Source organism: Corvus kubaryi, unplaced genomic scaffold, assembly GCF_017639235.1.
Source record: "Corvus kubaryi isolate FWS band 111438036 unplaced genomic scaffold, C.kubaryi_AGA036_p1.0 65201, whole genome shotgun sequence".
NCBI classification, from domain to species: Eukaryota; Metazoa; Chordata; class Aves; order Passeriformes; family Corvidae; genus Corvus; species Corvus kubaryi.
In genome coordinates this window covers 91,544-97,543 of record NW_024581834.1, presented here as the reverse complement: position 1 = coordinate 97,543, position 6,000 = coordinate 91,544, and the positions used below count along the sequence as shown (strand labels likewise).

General features: G+C 38.8%; 1 protein-coding gene across 5 annotated transcripts in view; it reads left to right on the top strand.

The window, feature by feature from the left end:
* The first annotated feature begins 3,601 nt into the window (after window positions 1-3,601).
* The window catches only part of LOC121673116 (ligand-dependent corepressor), a 73,842-nt gene continuing 71,443 nt past the window's right edge, over window positions 3,602-6,000 (top strand). For 3 of the 5 annotated variants that reach the window (XM_042046182.1, XM_042046180.1, XM_042046181.1), the window contains exon 1: window positions 3,605-3,724. The gene's annotated coding sequence lies outside the window, so the exon portion shown is untranslated. Of the gene's footprint in view, window positions 3,725-6,000 lie in introns of all 5 variants that reach the window. The other 2 variants (XM_042046184.1, XM_042046183.1) reach the window with 2 other exon arrangements.

The window sequence follows — 6,000 nt, the reverse complement described above, 5'->3', positions numbered from 1 at the left end:
GTGGGGAGGATGAGTGGGATCAGCTCTTTCAGTGGAGAGGTGGATTTATCATGGATTAAAGTGCCAGGTGATCAGTAATCATAGCTTCAAAACATTGAAGATATGCTGCAGAATGAACTTCCCTGTTACAGTAACCTTCAGTTTGCAGTAATCTGTGTTCTAGTGACTTGGGATAAATGAATTGTGGAATTTTGTGTTTTCTTACTCTGCTTCTCTTAATTAACAATTTTTGCACGATACATTTTGCAGTCATACATTTTGCATGCATGTGCATTTTACTGCTGTTTAATTTTTATCACCCTCCTTTAATGCACTTGAGTCAGGCAAGCCTCATTCTACTCTTGATGCCGCCTTGCTAGTGAATGTGCCTCAAGTTGCAGAAATCTTGATAAAGATCTTTATCCAATATGTTTGTTTTTCATAAAATTAACAGGAAGTTACAGAGAAACTGATGCTGTAATGGGGACATTTGGGTCAGTACTAGTTAGTGTTAGCAAAAAGTTTTCAGGGATGAAACCAGCGGAATCTGTCTTCATATCTCCTAGTAGTCAGTCTCATAGGTATTTCCTTGCTCTGGTTCCTATGACATAGAGGTAGTCTAAATTCTCCTTTTGAATGGAGTCAACACACTTTTGAATGTTGGCCTAAAGGAAGGGATTTTCTTTATCTCTTTGGGTAATCTGTGTATTTGGGCTTTAACAAAATGACAACAGTCTCTGCTAGGGTGCCTTACACCTTAGGTTTATGATGCCAGTTGGGGAGATGGGCCGGTGCTGAAACAGCTTGCCTGGGGTCCGTGTTCTCCCAAACCGCAGGGGCAGTGGGTTTCTAGCCATGGGAACCTTCTGAGCCTCAACCCCTCATTACACCAGACTTCGAAGCATTCTTGGTCTAGTGCAGTATCTTCCATTTTCAGTGAAAACAGTCTCTACAGAGGGATACATAGGTTTGGGCTGGGCTTTCTACGTGATCAGCCAATCAGGATGCATATTCAGCATGACTACTGGTTTAGGGATTTTGTGTTAAGACAATGTTTAAAGTTGTTACAGGGCTTGCTTCCGAACAGGAGTCACTAGGGAAAAAAAGCAGGTAGAGCTAAGGGCAGTTGGCGCTTTTGCTGAGTTAATCTGAGATTCATCAGCCAGCAGCTCCTGATGGCTGACCAAGGAGCACGACAGGGCTGTGTCAGGCCAGCTCTGCATTCATGAGAGTACTGGAATAAGAACCACTCCCAGAAAACCTCTGTCTGCTCATTCAGCAGTAGGTCCCATTGCCTTCCACACGAGCTCTGTGATCCGTGTGGTGGTCTCTCCTGCAGGAGCATGAGTCTCCTGCTCCTGTGTGCCTCACCTGTTCTCTGCAGCATGCTGTGCCAAAACCTACAGAGCATGGAGTGTTGTTGACTCTCTCTCCTTTCTGTTCTAACAGGCCTTGATTTTCCAGCATCTTTGCTGTAGCATGTATCTCTCATGTTTTTCACTTGAAAAGAGTCCAGTGCAGTTACACATCTAACAAATTGTATGCTCTGTTCTTTAACAGCAGCTATGCTTCTGCTTCTGAAAAGATGTATTCTGGGATTTGCTGGCCATGCTTTTTGAGATGGCGTTGTTTAAGGCAACCCCTTGTGTTGCCACTTACACTTTTTCGCTTATTGGAATTGGGATTTGGGCTAGTGGAATCTTTGTCTTAACCCTGAGCAGCCATTCTCATGCAAGGTGAACTTGTACAAGTTACTGCTTAAAAACAAAAAAGAAGTGAGGGGTGTGTGTGCAAAACCACTTATCCTTTCTGCAGTCTCATGAACTTTTACCAGTGTAGCTGATGCAGTGTGGGAGTAGGAATGAGTGATGGAGTAGAAGGAAAGGGCTGCAAAACCTGCTGTTGCTACTGAAAGATCTGCTCAGGAGACCGTGCTTTGAATCTGTAGGCTTGATTGGAGTTTGCTTCTATGAATCTTGCCTCATGCTAGCACTGATCTTTCAAAAGAGGCAAAAGATTACAGAGATACTTTTCCAGTGTCCTCTGGTGCAAAAAGCAGAGATTAATTTTTGTTATGTCTGAAGTCTTGCATCTTCCTGAAATGCACTGAGTTCTTCAATGAGATGATGTGATTCTTGGTTCTGTACTGTCTTTATAGTTTGAACTACTTTAAAACCTGTCCACGCTGTGTTTCATGTGCCTTTGGCTTGAGGGATGCCTGCCAATCTGTTGTTTAAATCTCCTTTGAAATATACAGGATTAACCAGTTTCTGTCAAAGATGAGGGAAACTGGTAGGAGCTGTTTTGTTCTTGCCATCACATCACAAGCAGCAGCTGTAGATGTTCATAGGGTGACTTATTTCAGAAATCACATCTTTTAGCAGTTGTCAGGAGGAGGGAGAACCTTCAGTCTGCTGTTCTCTTGTAATGATGGGATGCATTGACTGGAGCATGAATCTCCATACTGGAGCTTCTCCTAAGATTCAGCAACGTGATAGGCAGAAAGATGGCTTCTGGTAAAATGTTGGACCTTTTGGTTTGGGGTAGGGGTTTTTTTGTCTTTTTCCTTTTTTTTTTTTTTTTTTTTTTTTTGTCTGTGGACTGCCATGAGTATAAAGCATCTACATGGTTGCCTCATGGAACCCTTGTTACTGAGAGAAACAAATCCTGTGAAATTAGCATATTCTGTTAATTTGGGAATGATTCAGAATAAATGGTTCTTAGTTTGTGCTTAGAAATATTTCTGAAAAACAAAGGCTTGACAGTCCTTGAAGATGTATGCTGGTTACTTTAGCTTTTAAATTTACATTTGTCTGCTGTGGGTGGAGATCCTCTTTCAATCTTTCTAAAGGTAGAGTCCGTTCTTTCCTCCTGTTATCTTTGCTGTTAAAGCTGGACAGTGCTGACATCTGCCTTGATGGATGAGTGGATGTCATTCTTGGGAAAAGTAAATTTGAGGCAAAAAGTAAATGGTGAAGGGGTTTTTTTTATTCTTCTTTCTTTTTAGTAGTTGAACTAGCTGTTTTGGTTTCTTTTCTTGAGGACCACAGGAATAAATCTGAACAATAAAAGGTTGAGTTGCACCTGTAAAAATGGATTCATTTTCTTAGCTTCCTCCTGTTCTGCACAAAGCCACAAGCAGCAGAAGTACTGGAAGAGCCTGCTGCGTAGGCTTATGCTAACCGTATGTTAACTTTGCTTAAAAAAAATTAAACCCTACCTCCTGCAGAACTTGATTTGCCATTGAGAGAAGCTTTCCACTTGCTGGGAGTGAAGGGGAATTTTTCAGTCCCTGGCAATTGTGTGGAGAGATGGCTATTGTTATTGGCTCAAAGACTGTAGAAAGAACTTTAATTTCCCTGCTCTGTTTGGTGCCTCTGCAACTCCAGACTGTCTTTCAATGCAAATATTTAGCTGACTGTCCACTGTTGCTGCTTCTAGGTTCCTTTCATTTTACATTTTCTTCCGCTATCCTTGTGGTTCTTCTACATTGAGTGTTTGGAGTTATTTTTCATGAGATGTTTTTATTTCCAAACTAATCTTATTTTCTCTTTAGGTCATTTATGTATTTGTCTTCACTAATGTTTGCAACATCTCCGAACATAGTATCCTCTGTGAATTTAACTAACGTGCTGTTTACCCTTTCTTCCAGATCCAGTTTCTGATCCTACTTCCACATTTGGGAGTATGCAAGGGACAAACACATCTCTTTGCGTAGCTTGACTGGATATCCCAAGACTAGGATGTTAGTATATTTAAACATTTTTTTTTGCATTAAAATGTTGCCAGTGTCTTAATTGCACATAGACTATTATTTCTTAAATGTAATTAACTTGATTGGCATTATGCATATTCAGAAGCCTGCTGGTGGAAACATTCTGCAGTCTGACTAGTGCTTATTGGTGACTTTAAAATGGGTGCAGGAGTAAAAAGAATTTCAAGGTTGCTTTTTAAATGAGCTTATTTAGTGTTACAGCTTTAGCACTCATTCTTGAAAATGTTGGCTCTTTGTGTAATAAGATTAACTGTAGGTTAATCCACGAACATATAAAATCGTTAGACTATGTTCAAGATATTTATGAAAGACCATTTCAGACTTCTGAATGCATGAAGAGAGATTTTTAAATACTTGAAATAGTCAAATATCTATAGAAATACTTGCATCAAATAAGCGTTAACAAAACCCAAAATTGCACACTGAAGTCTTTTTTGATTCCCTGCATCTCAAGTCATATTATTATTCTGGGACTAGTAAGAAGCCAGTTGTCTGGAAGAGTAAGCCCTATGCTAAACTCTTTTTGCAGATTTGATAATGCAGCTTCCTTAAAAATGTGTTTTGTGATTGTATCACTATTGCAAAATGGGGTATTGCATGTTTTCTGTTAATGTAAGTAATTGTATGGAGATAGTTAGCAGTTCAAAGTCAGCATTAAAATATGTGGTATTTTGAAAAATGTTGGGGTTTTGACTTGGCTACTCTTGGAGTGTTCCATGTATTCAACTACTACTATATTTAATCAAATTACTTATTGAACACTAATATAAGCAAGTATTTAAAATAGTCAACTACTACTATATTTAATCAAATTACTTATTGAACACTAATATAAGCAAGTATTTAAAATAGTGAAGTCACTAGGATACTGAATGCAGTGTTCACTGTGTAGCTGTGGATTTTGCAGGTTCCTCTCCAGCCTTAGTTTTCCAGTGTGCTTCTGTTCTTTTTCCCCTGTAAATGAAAGGAAGCTTCTCTTCATGTGGTTTGAATTTCTTTTGTTAAAACTGCTGCTGACTTTCTTGGCTATGATTTTAAAGTGATGGTATAGTTTCTCTGCTTGGATTTTAATTTGTACTGTTCAGCTCTGTACATGGGTAATAAATCCAGGTAAAATTGCAGTTCTTCTTTAGCTTGGCTACTTTGGCAAAAGAAGAACAAGTGCAAGTTGTTCTGCAGCACTTGTTCTAGTAGCCCAGTGCCTTTTGTTTTAGTGTCTGATTTCATTCACTCATACCTCTTGTATTATTGTTGTTGTTTTATAGGAAAGTAAGTGTGTGTTCTAGAAGTCAAATATTCGTTGAGCTTGGAAATATTTCTGGTGTCAAAGATAATTTTTTGAAAAGTTGGCTATATTTGAAATAATCTTCAGAGTATTTAAGATATAAAGTTGACAGTAGTGGGGAACAAGGCACTCACATGAAGTAGTTAGTAATGCTTCTTGCACACACAGTCGTCAGCACTTTACTGTTCACTCTTTATACCATACTTCATTCATTACGTGTGCATGGTAGTCTTTTTCTTTTAGAGAAACTTACATATGAAGAATTCTGTAGGGGAAAAAAATTACCCTTAAGGGAAGGTATTTACAGTGTCATAGACATCAACCAACTTTGAATAGTTGTTAGTGCTACTGTGGCCTTTTAATCCCTTAGGATCTGGTGATTAGGGTGTAGCCTGCAGAAACTCAGTTTGTGTCAAATTCCTTTACTGTTTATATGGCTGTACTGCATGCAGTTCCTAGCCATGGACTGATTAGGAAATCCATTTCTGAGATTTTGCTCTGAAAGAACAATTAAGAAGTTAGAAAAAGAGCTGCTTTGAATATAAATGATACTGATCTTAGAAGCTGAAGCTTCTAGCAAAGCAGCACTCAAAATTGTGAAGGGTTTCTGTTGTTTCTTCATATACAGGTTGTACAGATACTTCAGTCTCTTGATGAATTTAGCAGTACAACAGAGTGGGCAAGCTTGAGAAGATTTGTGTATAGGTTAACTGGAAAACTTAATTCTGATTTGGAACAAAGGACCAACTTCTGATTTGGAAGGCTGAGTGCTCTCCCAGTGTTTCTTCACTTAGCATCAAAGAATTGGTTTCAGATCTTCTGATCATCCCAAATAGTGACTTCATTCTTTGAAAATTTCTAAGGCACTAGCAGGTTTACTAAGACCTTTTTATTGAGATACCAACTGTAAAATTAGAGCAAGACTGGCTGTAGATGTCTTATCTCCAGATGTTTTGACTTT